This window comes from Micromys minutus (assembly GCF_963924665.1).
Source record: "Micromys minutus genome assembly, chromosome: 6".
Taxonomy (NCBI): domain Eukaryota; kingdom Metazoa; phylum Chordata; class Mammalia; order Rodentia; family Muridae; genus Micromys; species Micromys minutus.
In genome coordinates this window covers 55,037,810-55,053,660 of record NC_137975.1, presented here as the reverse complement: position 1 = coordinate 55,053,660, position 15,851 = coordinate 55,037,810, and the positions used below count along the sequence as shown (strand labels likewise).

The 15,851-nt window shown below is 35.8% G+C and overlaps 1 pseudogene across 1 annotated transcript; it reads left to right on the top strand.

The window, feature by feature from the left end:
* Positions 1-13,939: 13,939 nt before the first annotated feature.
* On the top strand, positions 13,940-14,373 carry LOC308421909 (ubiquitin-conjugating enzyme E2 D3-like; annotated as a pseudogene). Its single transcript has one exon. The product of its transcript is annotated as a ubiquitin-conjugating enzyme E2 D3-like (transcript).
* The last annotated feature ends 1,478 nt before the right edge of the window (positions 14,374-15,851 follow it).

The window sequence follows — 15,851 nt, the reverse complement described above, 5'->3', positions numbered from 1 at the left end:
AATCAGAATTACAACAGACTTCTCAACAGAGACTATGAAAGTTAGAAGATCCTGAACTGACATCATAGAGACCCTAAGAGAACACAAATGCCAGCCCAGGTTACTATATTCAGCAAAACTTTCAATCAGCATAGATGGAGAAACCAAGATATTCCAGGACAAAACCTAATTTACATAATATCGTTCTACAAATCCAGCCTTTGCAAAAGATGATAAATGAAAAAATTCAATTCAAGGAAGGAAACTACACCCAAGGAAAGGCAAAAAAAAAAAAAAAAAAAAATCACACAAAGGTTGGGAAAAAATCTTCCAAGCAAAAGGGCCCAGAACATAAACTGAAGTAGCTATTCTAATATCAAATAAAGTAGATTTTCAACCAAAATTTAGCAAAAAAGATAAGGAAGAAAACATTTCACTCATAGGAAAAATCTGTCAAGATGAACTCTCAATCTTGAACATTTACATTTCCAAATACAAGGGCATCCACATTTATTAAAGAAATCCTACTAAAGTTCAAAGTATATATTACAGATTCATCTGGAATAACAAAAAACCTAGAATAGCGAAATCTATTCTAAAGAAGAAAAACACTTCTGGAGGAATCACCATCCCTGATATCAAGCAATTGCGATTAAAAAAAAAAAAAAAAAAAACTGTATCGTACTGGTACAGAGATAGGCAGATAAATCAATGCAACAGAATTGAGGACCCAAAAATAAACTCACACACCTATGGTCAGTTGATCTTTGACAAAGAAGGTAAAAACACTCAGAGGAAAAAGGTCAGCCTCCTTAACAAATGGTGTTGGTTCAACAGGCAGTCAGCATGCAGAAAAATGTTTATCAATCATTTCCTCTCCCCTTGTACAAAGCTCAAGTCCAAGTGGATCAAAGATCTTCACATAAAACCTGGTACACTGAAACTATTAGAAAAGAAAGTGGGGAAAAGCTTATAACACATAGGTACAGGGGTAAAATTCCTGAACAGAACAATGATGGCTTGTGCTCTAAGATCAAGAATCGACAAATGGGACCTCATTAAATTGCAAAGCGTCTGTAAGGCAAAGGACACTGTTGGGAAGAGAAAACAGCAGCCTACAGAACTGTGAAAGGATCTTTACCAATTCTACATCTGATAGAGGGCTATTATTCAATATATACAAAGAACTTAGAAAGCTAGACTACAGAAAATTAAATAATCCTATTAAAAAAGGGGTCCAGAGCTAAACAAAGAATTCTCAGCTGAGGAACATTGAATGGCTGAGAAGCACCTAAAAATGTTCAAAATCCCTAATTATCAGGGAAATGAAATAAAAACAACCCTGAAATTATATCACACACCAGTTAGAATAGCTAAGATCAAAAACTCAGAAGTCAGGAGATGCTGGCAAGGATGTAGAGAAAGAGGAACACTCTTCCACTGTTGGTGGGGTTGTAAGCTAGTACAACCACTCTGGAAATCAATCTGGCAGTTCCTCAACAAATTGACTATAGTACTACCTGAAAACCTAGCTATTCACCTCCTGGACATATACCCCAAAGATGCTCTAACTTATAACAAGGACACATGCTTTACCATGTTTATAGCAAACCTTATTGATAATAGCCAGAAGCTGGAAAGAACCCAGATGTCCATCAACAGATGAATGGACACAGAAAATGTGGTACATTTACACAATGGAGTACTACTAAGCTATTAGAAACAATTACTTCATGAAATTCATAGGAAAAAGGATGGAACTAGAGACTATCATCCTGATTGAGGTAACCCAGTCACAAAAGAACACATATGGTATTCATTCACTGATAAGCAGATACTAGCCCCAGAAAGCTCAGAATACCCAATACCCAAGAAACAATTTACAGACATTATGAAGCTCAAAAAGAAGGAAGGCCAAAATGGGGATGCCTCAGTCCTTCTTAGAAAAGAGAACAAAACAGTCATGGGAGGAAATGCAAGGTCAAATTGAGGAACAGGGATTGAAGAAAAGATCACTCAGAAGCCGCCTCACTGGGGATCCACAACATATGCAGTCACCTAATCCAAGCACTCTAGCTGATACCAAAAAGTACTTATTGGCAGACACCAGACAGAGATATCCCTTCAGAGACTCTGCTAGAGTCATATAGATACAGCTGAGGATGCTTGCAACTAACCATTGGTCTAAATTCAGGGATCCCAATGAGGTTGCTAAAGAAAGGACCTAAGGAGCCGAAAGGGGTTACAACCTCATGGAAAGGTAACAATATTATCAGCCAACCAAACCCTCCAAAACTCCCATGAAATAAAACACCAACTTTTGTGTGCACTTTGAAAGACTTATTGATCCAGTTGTGTATGTAGCAGAAGATGGCAGTGTCTGCATCAATATAAGAAGAGGCTTCTGGTCCAGAGAGGGCACATTTTCCCAATGTAGGGGAATGACAAGGCAATGGGGTGGAGAGGGTGATCAGAAGGGAGTGCACCTTTTTGAAGGCAACTGGAGCAGGGTGGATGGGAGATGAGCAGGGTAAAGGGATAATATCTCAAATGTAAATACAAAGTATCTAGTAAAAAAAGAGAGAAAAAAGTAAAATAATAATATGATGCTTATTAGCGTCTGCTCTGAATGCCTCCTCTAACTATATAGTTTAATAGGTTTTAGTTCTGGTTAATTTTGGTGCATGGTGTCTTCATCTAATTATAAGATTTTTATAATATAAAGTTTAAAAATTAAAAAAGCTTGTTATTGTGTATAATTACTAGATGCTAAAAAATCAAGATAACACAATACACATAAGTCAGAAGACAACAAAGTCTGGGTGGGTGTGGAGAATGACACATTGTTGGTCAGATAGCTTGTGAATCACTGGAAACTGTGTGACAGTAGTTTGAAGAACTTAAAAGTAGATGGTATATCCAGCATGATCGGCACAGAGTAAACTCAACAGCATCTTTGGAGGGCCTTAGTCTCACAATATTAACTTAAAAAATTACAAGTCATCTGATTATATATTATGGCTTCTAGTTTTGTGTTTCTATAGGATTTCTGGGTGCATGTATATGTGTGTCTTGGTGTCTACCTGTGTTTCTTCTGCTTTTTCTGGCCTCTTTTCCTTATTTCAGTGCTCTGTCCTATTCTGATTTGTTTGAATTTGGATTATCTTATTTTATTATCATTCCTAAGATGCCTGCTTATTTTCTCACTAGATAGAGAAAGGAGAATGTGAAGTAGGGTGGGAAGGGAGGTATGAAGGGATTGGGAGAAGAAAGGGGAGGAGAATTAGAATATTTTGTGTGAAAACAATCTATTTTTAAAAATAAAAGAGAAGTGCACTAAGAAAATGTAGAACTACTTATGATCCAGAAAAGGCTTTTTAGGGAACGTATCCAAAGAAAACAAAGCATAGGTTACAAAATTGTCTTCCTGCTCATTTCAATATATATATTTTTTACAATAGAAGAGATAGACACACAGATGTATAGGTAAATGAAGAAAAGCTAGTGTCTATACAAAGACAAATGGATGGAAAGATTGATAGATAATACATGATATATAAGCAGATAGATGAGATATTAAACAGATGGTTGATAAATAGCTGATAGTTGATAGAGCTTCTACTCAATGAAGATGAACTTGGGAGACTTTACAGTAATTGAAACAAATCAGATACAGATAGAAAGGCTGAATGCTTTCACTTACATATGAAATAAAACAAAAAACACAGAAAGAGAAAAGAAAACAAAAATTCAGTCTAAGTATAAGGAGATAGGTAACATTGAAATGCTCTTATTTTCTCCCCAAGGAGCAGAAGCAGAATATGAAGAAGACATAGGGTGATCATAAGTCATGGACAACAAAGTAGCTGCTGTTTGAGTTAAGCAAAGTTAGAGATCTACTATACAACACAAGAATAAATCCAGCAGATTATATAAAATTTGAAGTCCTTCATAATTATATGCATAAAAATAGACAACTTTAAAACATGAATATGATAATTTCCTTTGACATGTATTTTATATGTGCAAACATATGTATCCATATATATGTATATATGTACTTAAATTTGTTTTAAAACATATAAAATCAAAATGAATAAATAGTTATATATTTATTATTAATATTAATATACCATGTTGTAATGCTAAATATATCCAAAATTATCTACTATAATTCCCCAAATATTAGAATAAAATAAAGGGATTCAATCATATAGACCCATTTCTGTGCTAACATATTTTTCTTGACACCAATAGTCTAAGTGACCATAGTTTCAGGGAAATTAATGTTGTCTGTAATTCAGAGAATTCCATTTTAGCAATCATGAGGTTCCAGGTATTGTCCCTGGAAACAGAGCTCAATTGTAAGCAAATATTTCAAGGGAGAAATGAAAGATGGCACAGTGCTTAAGAACACTGGCTGCTCTTCTAGAGATCCTGTGTTCAATTCCCAGCAACCACATGTCAGCGTAAAACTGTCTGCAATTTCATTTCCAGGGACTCTGACACCTCACACACCAAAGTGCATAAAATAAAAAATAAATTTTAAAAATATTTGCAAATCAGTAGGGGCAGAAAGGAAGTTGAGCCTATTTCTAAATTCCCTAATTTGACAGGTACCCTCCTGATGCATGCAGGGAAGGAGCATGCCTCTTCTCTGAACACAGAAGGACTCTGGTAGGAATCTGATGGTAATATTTAAACTGAGAACTATTAGCCCTGGATTCCTGAACGTGACTCTTATTTATACCTATCATTTATTATTTCCTTTCATGGGACCCCACTCTTCATAACATCTAGCACTGAAACTACTCAATCAATTGCTTCTTTGTATTCCCATTTCCTTAGAGTTTCTGCAGTAGTTGAACTTAATATTAACTTAAGGTACACAAATTTATTTTGCTGTTTGTTATTAACCAGTGAGTCCTGGGAGAGTAGAAGGCACACTTCTCCTTATGGCATAAAAAGACAAAACAGACTGGAAAAAATATAGGTTCAAATATTTAACTGATAAAAGATTTTATGTTCATAATTTAGAGAGAAATGCAAAAATGTAGTAAGAAATGGAACTTTATATGCCAAAGAGAAACCTATTGAATAGATATTGAAAGGAAAAAGTATATAAATGAGAGCTAAATCTATGAAAATGCTGAACAGGGGTACTTTTGATCCCCAGTCTTATATGTTGTAGGACAAAATCCTCCCTAAGAAGGGACAGAGAGCAAAGTCAATTGATTTTGTACCCATTAAAGAATTGAGACCATTTACTGCTCTTTAATATGAGAAACTCACAGGTAACACTACAATACAACAACTTTCCAGAGGAGAGACCCACAATTTGACACATTTTCAGTATGAGGATGTGCAAAACTATAGCATACAAACAGTTGGCAGCTCAGCTGTAGGGCAGCTATGAGAGCCAGTAACTCCAGGAGCCCTGCAGTGGGAGCAGGCATCCATTGATTTTATTATATAACTTCAATGAACTCGTCCAGATTCTTAGTCAATATAGAATGCAGACCCTCCAGTATCCCTTGCATGGGGAATTATATAGTCACCGTTTTTAAATACTCCAGAGAAATCTGTCCTTCAAAACAAGACCTTCAGCAAATGCATGGAATGACTGCTCCACCAAAGCCTAAACCATTGAGGTTTTAGAAGCTCCTACCCTAACTGGTGGAAAGGAAATGCACAAGTGAAGAACCCAGTAAACTTCTTTCTCCCACACCTACTTGTTGCTGTGGGGAAAAGGAAATCCACTAATCCAGCAATCTCTAAAAAGGCACGGGTAGCCGAGAAGTACTTGAGTGCCATGGAGCTCTAGGGATCAGGATCACTTATAAGGGGAGTCCTATTCATTGTACAGAATGCTGCCTCCTTCCCCCTTATCTTATGACTGTATTGGCAAATGGACAATTAGTTGGTATGCCAAAATAAAACTAACCTTCCTGCTGTGAAAGTAAAAATTATGAGGACGACCCCATAGAAAGATCAGCAGTCTCAACTAACCTGGATTTCTGGGAGCTATCAGATTCTGACCATCAACCATGCAACATACACGAGCTGGTCTGTGATCCCTGACACATACATAGCAGAAGACTGCCTGTTCTAGCCTCAGTGGGAGAAGATGTGCCTAATCCTCCAGAGATCTGAGGCCCCAGGGATGGGGAAGGCTTGGTGGTATGGGTATATCCTCTGAGACAAAGGTAAGAAAGGGATGAGGAACTGTGGGAGGGAAGACTGGGGAGCAATGGCTATGTTATAAAAAAATTAAATTTATTGAGCATACTAAATCTAAAGACAAGACCTAAGTAGGAAAAGTGTCTTGGAACGGCCAATTTAAGATCTGAAAGCCAAACAATGATTAGTAGTAGGGTAAATGGTTTTATTGAAATACATAAACAATCTTCAAGAATAACAAACCATTAAAGAGGAAAAGAGATAAATTCTAAAAAGAATTTAAAAACACCAAGACCAACAATATTGTGAGGAGTGAAAGAATCCCTTGAGAGACAGGTTAGTAGACTAGAAAAAGCTGAGGAGGTATCTGAGTTTAATGGTAGAAAAATAGAGGCTTATAACAATGAAAGTCTAAAGGGAAAACGTCTAAAATAACAGCCTAGTTAAGATCTCTGAGGAATACCTGTAATGGGAATACAGCAAACAGTTCACCAACAGTGTGTGAAAAGTAACCGTGCTAATGTCATACTCTGAGTCAGGAACAAAGGTAAACAAACACTAAGCAAGCTATTCTCAAAGCCACCCACACACCAGTATAACCCGAGTGCTCAAAGAATGAATTTGTATTAGTTACCTTTGTTACTGTGGAACAATGCCTGAAAGGGGGGATATGTGAGACTAGTTTATTAGGTTTCACAAAACTCATTAAACTGTGGTCATTAGTTTTAGCATTTATATTTTTCTCGTGGTCTGTTACTCTTATACTCGTTAAGGTAACAATTTTAGAACCCCTAATCTAGGTTTTTGGTTCTGATCAGTATTCTATTTGGAAACCCAGAATTTGCTCCCGAAAGAAATTTTATACAGCCTGTCTCTGTGTTTTTTAAAATAAATAGGCAGAATTATTAACATAAACAAAGAAGGAAGACAATTGGGAAAGAGAGGGGTGGGAACTGTGTAGGAGAGGAAAGAGGGAGAGAGGAGAGTCTCTGCTATTCAACCATGTATCGCTTCTTCTCTACAAGTCCTTAATAGGATGATAGCTCAATTCTAGAAATCAAACAGGAAATATTCAGAACTCTTGTGAATCTAAACTTTGAGCTTGATAACTTGAAATGTGTTTCACTGTTTGATATGGAAAATGTTGCACATGAAGGACTCCATGCTCCCTCTGTCAGTCACCAGCACACCTGTCGGAGACATTGCATTAATGTCAATCTCAGAAAACATCACACGATTTGACAGATCTACAGTGGGTAGATGCCTGTGGGTTTCACGGAAAGAAACAATTTTTTTAGACCAAGAAGTGACATTTATGGGGAATAGTATGACTGCAGAGCCAGTGACACTGCACATCCTTGTTCATTCGAGCTGCCATTTGCTTTCAATATGGAGATTATATACCTAATTATGATTTATGCCCCTTGTATGTAAGGCTAGTCTAGCTATGAAATATGTCATAATCTTGTTTTTCATACAAAATAGGTTAGTGTGAAGTAAATAGAGTGTTGTCTAAAACATGCTAGAGGACATGGCTTTATAATTTTTAGACAACATTGATTTCTCAGAATTTGTTTTAAAAAAATCTCTTACCATTCTCAAAGAATTGATGAATCTTCTAATTTGTTTTGAACATCTTCAGAACTGCTATACTATATACTTTAGAAATGATTTTATTTTTATTCTAAAAACAATCTTGTAGATAGACTACATTGTTCTTATGACTTTCAGTTTGAAAATACTGAAGTTGTTTTAGTTTACAACACAATGGCTTAGAAATTTGAAGAATTTGATTTCATGTGTCTCAGTTCTTCTATATGCTTTATTAATATCTTTTTATGACAAAAGTGAGTGGAGATATTACTTCAAGACCAAGAAATGAAATAAACAGAACTGGTATGCTTATCTCAGATTACCTTGACAATGATTCTGGCTATATGTAATACAAAATAAGAAAAATTTAAAATAACTTCTTCCTAAGAGCATGTTTTTTTATTTTATGAGGTTACATTTATTAAAATACATTTAAAAATTAACATTCACTTTCCTTCTATTGCAAGCTAAATATCTTATTTTTAATATCTGACAATTTATCTCACATAAGTCATATAGTTAGCCCCATTTCAAACATAAATTCAGTCTCTGAAGCATTTTATATAAAAAAATACCTGAGAGTAATTATTGACAGTACCTGAATGACTGATAAATTTTTACTAAAAAGTAAAAAATGGTATAGCTCCTAATTGATTACATTGTTTTAACTCACTTTAAAAATTCACATTTAGTAGCTGAATAGCGAATGACTCACATTTTCTGTATACATTTTTCATTTGAGGGACATCTGGATTGCTTCCAGTTTCTGGCTATGCTAGCCCCAGAAAGCTCCGAATACCCAGGAAACAATTCACAGACCTTATGAAGCTCAAAAATAAGAATGGCCAAAATGTGAATGCCTCAGTCCTTCTAAGAACATGTTCTAATCTCTGACATAAGGAGACTAAAATCAGACAAAACACTGTAACCATCCTGGCTTAAGATACAAAGGACTGAATTTGAGATTTCCAGTTCACTTGCAGATAGGAAAATCCCAGTTTGGCAGGACAAATGAGATAAGTGAAAAATTTTCTTGAATATAAATTTTTGCTGTATATACAGGAAGGAAGACCTGAGTCTGAATCTCCAGCACACATGTAAAAATTTCCTCATTATTGCACATGCCTGTAACTCTATGTGTAGGGGATGAAGAAAGAAGATCCTTAGAGCTCTCTGGCAACTCACTCTATCATAAAGTGTGTCCTGTTCAGCCAGAGCTCTTGTCTCATGAGGAGAAGGCTGAGACCCAAAGAAGACATGAAGCCTCCTCTTATGGCCTACCCATGAACAAGTATGGACAAAAATACCTTGATACTAAATAGGCTTTCAACAGATACACAAATGTGTCACAGTCAACATATGGAGGTCAAAGGACAGTTTGGCAGAGTTTGTTCTTTCCTTCTACCATCTGGGTTCCGAAGATCAAATTCATGTTGTTAAGACTCAATTGCAAGTACCTTTACTTACTTAGCCATCTGGCTCACATGAACATAATATATTTTTTAAGGTATCTGTAATATGTTATAAAAATCAGTGCAATTAAAAATTACTAAGCATTTGGAAACACAAAGGATAAGACATATGGTCCAGAGAAAAGTCATAACATCAAAAGAGACCCACAGAGATTTAAGAACTAGTAGCATTTTTTTTAATTAAATGATGCATTTTTGAGTGTGAAGAGATATGGTTAATTATGTAACAGACAATGTTATTAAATACGTAGAAACATATAATAGATTAAAGAATAAGTTCTAGAATTATATGAAGGCATATATAAAATTAAAACACCATTGGAGAGTTCAGCATCAGGTATATAACAATCAAATAAGGAAATTGGGAAATACATCGGAAAACAACTTGCCCTCAAAGATAATATTAATACGCCAAAATTATTATAAACTGGCCATGAGAAAAAGATGTCAAAAGTGACAGGTTAGACTGAAATTTGATTTAATCTGGACACTATAGAAGAAAAATGGAAATTACTTATTAAAGTTATAGCCAATGATCTAGCTTAAAGAAGCCAGAATATTCCAGCATAAAAAAATCATGAAAAGTAGTTGAGTTCAAATATTGATGTCAAAGAAGTAAAATATGAGGTGGAAATATATCCTTTGGAAAGATTTTAAAAAGTAGATTATATATTTGAGGAGAATACTGTATCCAATGTGAGGGGCATCATCACAGATCCTACAGGTCAAATGGAGATCTGAATGACAAGAACGTTTAACAGTGTGACAAACCAATCAACTTTAAAGTACATGTTATCACAATATATTAAAATGTAAAATCTGAATATTGCTTTGTTAATGTAAGAAATTTAATTTTTAGTTAGAAATCTTCTAAGATCAAGCTATCTGAACCCAATCTTCTTTTGTCTAGTAAGTTCTGTTAAATACTTAGCCAAGGAATACCATGTGTTCTAAATACACATTCTAATGCCACAGATTAGTAATACCATATACTGTAGGCTTAAAAGGCTCATTTTCTAAACCTGACTATGTCAGTTGTATATCTTTCATGATCATAGATGGAAAAGGTCCTTGGCAGAATTGAACATCTTGAATCCAGCAATCTCAAAAAAGAAGCATACACCATGAGCTGTATTGCTTATTCCATGAAAATAAGTCTAACTGATACAAGCAGAAGTTTTTGCATGGTCATTAGCTTTTAAAGGTGTTGCAATATTGGGGGGAGTGGGTAGCTCTATATTTTCAGAAGATATTTAAAATGAGGCAGTTGTTTGAAAGTTTGTCTTTTAAAATTACCTTTATTTAGGTATCCAACTGCTTATGCAATGTGAAAAATGTTCTCATGATTGACTGTAACTTGAAAAGCATAATTTTAATATTATGTAATGTATTTGTCTAACATCCTTAGGCATTTGTACCCAAACTAGCTACCATGAACTTGTTTGAAGTCACGTTGCCACATGAAAAACAGTGTATTCACCTGTTATGCCAGGCTCAGAAATCTCCAGTGGAAAAAAACCAACAAGCTCAGGCAGTTTTGTCACAGTTGTGCAGGGCTCCCTACCTAGCATTGCCAAAGAAGCTGATAATTGTGAAACCCATAGTAACTGTCAACAGGGAAGGGGCTGAGCCAAGAGACAGCATCTGGCCAAAAGATTGCCCAATGCTGAGCTGGGGTAGGTGTTGACCTACTTTTTTCAGTAACACACAAGTGTGAAATAATGTCCCTAGCCTCTTTTTAGAGTAGATACAAATACATACTTACTAAGGGACCTTTACCTACTCATCCCCCTCAAAATAGGTGATTTATGCCTGTTATTGTACTAAGGTGCACTTTGGGGGTCTCATTTAATAAACTTTATCTTTATACATAGTCACATGATGAATTTCTTAGAGAACTTGAAAGTATGTATTCAATTGGGGGAGATAAATTGTACTCACTCTGAACAACACATTTTCCCAGTAGAGCAATGGTCTGTGTCACATTTTACCAGTACTAAACCAGTTTTCATGGAATACAGTGCTATATTTGGGTTCTTTATGTCGTTCCTTATGTAACATTCGTTTTGTTATTTCTTTTGTTTTTTGTTTTTTTTTTTTTTTTTTTGAGGTAAAATCATGATTTATAACATAGGCTTGCCTGAAACTATTGGTCTCTTCTTTAAGTAGCCTTAATACTTGGATTGCTGGCAGATAACATAGTCTTCAGTTTGTTATTCAGTCATATAATGATTTCAGTTCATATGTATTTAATATTCATTTGCAAAGTGAGTTTGCAACCCCCTGAAGGAAATATGTCTATTGGACACTTGTAGTCTAAGAATTGCAAGTGACCATTAATATATTTATTAATATAAATACCTGAAGGAATAGAAGCCTAGAAAAAATACTTTTCCAACTCTCATCAACAGGCATTTCAAAAAGCCTGCTGTTCTTTTGAAGCAAAATTTTTACAGTGATGAAAAAATGGATAGTTGAAATGATCATCTCATTTTTAAAACAGACTTTTAAGTCAGTAATGCATTTATCACCTCTAACCACCACCCCACCCCTGTTATATTCCCCAGAACCAAAGGGTCTTTACCAAAGAGTGGCATACAAGGGAGAAAATTGAAAAATTCATCATTTTCCAGCATGGTAAGACTCATTTATTCATTCAATGAGGATTTATTGCTCTGATGTGAGGGCCAGGTATAGACCTTGATTCAGGCAGCGACTTGCTGAATAAGACATAGATATGCTATGGTAGAGTTACTGAGTTTAGATTTTTACATCTCAAACACTTTCCTGTAGATTATCATATGAATGAACTATACAACTTACTCTCAGCCTCAATTTTGGTCTAGTTTTTGATATGCTTCCTCTATCACCTGAAATAGCTTTTCTTTCACAGGGAGAGGAGGATCCAAATGAAATAGAGAGCTCAGGGACTCCTTAGCCAATTTCTTTATGAAATTACATTTGGAAATTTCTATTTAATTGGTCCCTCCAAGGCTTGTGAACTGCAAACATTTATGGGCTCTTCCATGGTGACAGATTGAAAAGTAGTCTGCTTGATTGTTGAAAGGTGCCTACTAAAAATAAATGAGTTTTACAGTGATAGCTCTATAAGGTTCCCTGGTACACAAGGACTCCGGAATTCAGGGATTTGCCCTCTATTGTGTTTGGGACATCCTGTTATAAGAGAGTGCTGTGATGTACTCTATCCTAATCCCAGGGCTGCTTTTAGCAAGAAATTTAAAGTTAGTCCACCCAGTGGTAATTTATGAGAAGAGGAATACTTAGACAGTTCTTGCTAATACTTTGTGAATTGAGCAGTAATCCAGAATCAAGTTCCTTTTCACTCCAGATTATGATTTAGGCACAAACTACATATGTTAGGTCATGATTACCTATGTGGTTGTTTGTCTGTTACTTTTACAAGACGTGTTGCTTTTCACCTAAATAATAATTAATCAAATTTCTTTCATCATTACTTCTCTATGAAGTATTTTCACTCACCTACTTTCAAAATTGAAGGGACTATGCATTGTTGAACACTCTTCGGTGCCTTGTACTTTGTGTTTAGTAACACGCTAGTGCTACCAGGAGACAAGTCTTCACCAGAGACAAGGTAAATGATCTCTATTACTTCCAGTGCCTCGTTTTTACAGCTGTCCCCACCCTTATTAGAGCACCAGAGGAGAGTCCTCCATCAGATATGTATCCTAGGTCTGTCCTTTATATCCCTCAGTCTTCCTCTAATTGTAAAAACAGACAGACAAACAAACAAGCCAACAGATGTGTTCCTAATTATCCCCCAGTCTTCTCTTAATCGTGAAATTAAACAAACAAAAACCTCCCTCTTAGGTCAAGTCTCTGCTCAAAATGATTCACTATAGCAATACCTCCTTCCTTTGTTCAGTTTCTCTAAACCAAGTTTTATTCAGTTTACACACTTATATGCATTCATAATATATTTCTTTAATTTTAATATACCTGTAGAATGCACATCCTAACACATGCTCAGGTTACTGTTTATAAGGAACTGATAACCATTAAGGAAATATTACAAGAATGAATGGAAATCAAGGGGTAGCCACTACAACAATGCCCTGAATTCTATTAGATTAACATTTTAACAATACACATTAAGGGCATTTGTGACACTTGGCCAATGGCATACCTTCTGTACTGACCCTCAGCCTTTTGAAATTTTGCTTTAGCTGGTGATAGATCAAGGAGACACAAGTATGTGTCAAATGGATTTTAACATCAAGGTGGCGACATGGTAAAAATAACATTTTCGTATAGAATGTTTTACGTGAGAAACGAGTCTTAAAATTAATGTCTTCACTCAGATACCAAACTTTAAAAATATTTAAATATTTCTCAGAGAAGAATGAAGAATGGTACTAAGTCCAACTGATGCATAATTCTTGTTATTTGAATAGATATTAAAGGTCTCCAATGGCAGAAACTGAGGGAGACAGAAAAGGGAGAAGGGGGAGGATGTTTTGAGGGATAGATTTAAGACACAGCTCTGGAGGGAGGAGCGTGGGGCCTCAACCATGCCTCTGCCATGTCCACTGCATCCTCCTAAAGCCCCTGTGTCTGGCAGAGTCGGCGTGAAAAGAAGAGACAATCCTTCCCTGCCGCCGGGATAATCCAAGAGTTTTGGCCAGATATTTGAGTACACCGAGGGATAGTGAGGGTCCCGGCGAAAAGCACAGACTATGGCGCTAAAACAAATCGATAAGTAACTTAGTGATTTGGCCCATGACGCTCTAGCACAATGTTTTGTGGGTCCAATTGGAAATGAAATGTTTCATTGGCAAGCCACAATTATGGGACCTAATGACAGCCCATATCAAGGTGGTGTATTCCTTTTGACAATTCATTTTCCTACAGACTACTCCTTCAAACCACCTAAGGTTGTGTTTACAATAAGAATTTATCATCCAAACATTAACAGTAATGGCAGCATTTCTCTCGATAGTCTAAGATCACAGTCGTCTACTGTTTCTAAAGTTTTTTTTTAATCCGTTTGTTCACTGCTATGTGATCCAAAACTGGATGACCTCCTAGTGCCAGAGACGGCACGGATCTATAACACAGAAATAAGTACAACAGTGTATCTCCGGAGTGGACTCAGAAGTATGCCATGTGATGCTACCTTAAAGTCAGAATAACCTGCATTATAGCTGGAAAAAACTTTAAATTACTGTTTCTTTTTTGATTTTCTTATCCGGCTGCTCCCCTCTCAGACCTCATCCTTTTAAATTTTATTTTTTGTTTACCTCCCTTCATTCATTCACATGCTCATGTGAAAAGACTTAAGATCTTCCAGCTTTGGACAAAATCTGCTTTTATTGTAAAGGAAAACTGTAAAGTAGTTACAAGAGAACAGTTGCCCAAGATTCAGAAATTTCTTTTAAAACTGGAGCATGTGTATTATGTGGCCAATGTCTGCACTCTGACTTGGTTATGAGACCAGACCAGTCCTAGCTGCTCTAACATGCTAAAGAAGCCATCAGACAGGTGTGGGGGACAGATGCTCAGCTGTCCCAGTGAAGGAAGCATTATTCTAGTGGCATCCATTCTTGTCAAACCTTCCACTGTTAGAGATCTGAGATTACACGATATATTTTATGCTCATAACTTATGTGGCTGGAGAATTAGTATTGAATTATAGTATCAGTGGGACAGAAAGTGTGATGTATTTTATGTGTGTCAATAAAGGACTGACCTGTTCCTGTTCTACAGACAATAGAAATTGGAAGTCAGACACCCTTTGTATTCTAAAATAGGGTCTCAAAACATTTTGTCATTTTCATTGAAATTGTTAGGAGGCTTGGAGCTATTAGTTAATCTATCTTCCAATGCTGTTTAATATAACTTATGTGAGTTATCAATGGATGAGTGATCAACTAATAGCTCTCCAAGTAATTGATTTATTTTTCTTCAATAAAGTTGCATAAACCAAAAAAAAAAAAACAAAAAAACAAACAACAACAACAAAAAAACATTGCTCTGCTTTCTATAGATGGGAAATTCCATAGACTTAGTCATTATTATAAAGATAAACAATTCTGTTTTGGAGTTCACAGTTATAGAGATTTCTAAGTATCCTTTTGCATTCATAAACCACTTGATCCTTTAAACATTGGAGGTTTTCCTCAGCAACTTCTGAAACTACTTATCTTTGGATGAGTTACACACAACTAAAAGATAAAACTAATTCATGAAACTGCTTCAGTTTTCTTAAAATGTTACTCTCTTAAAAGAACCCCCTTTTCTTTATCTCTGTTGACTGTTCTTTTCCATGTTCTAAACTGTATTGGGGAACAGGACACACAAACCTGCTCTTCATTTTAACTAGGAAACTCCTCTAAGATGGGTGCCCCCACCCCTGTGATTCAGTAATTTTTTTTTCTTGGACACCCTGTCAATCTCTTGCTTAGCACCAAAGTTGCATATATGATTGGCAGAGTTGCATAATGACCTTTGCAGTGTGATTTTTATATCTGGGAATAAATAGGTCATCTTTCACTCCTAAATACACCTAATATTACACAAGCATTTTTCACATTTAAAGCTCTAGAATTGCAGGAAATGATAAGAAAAGAAAATGAAAAATTACTTTTC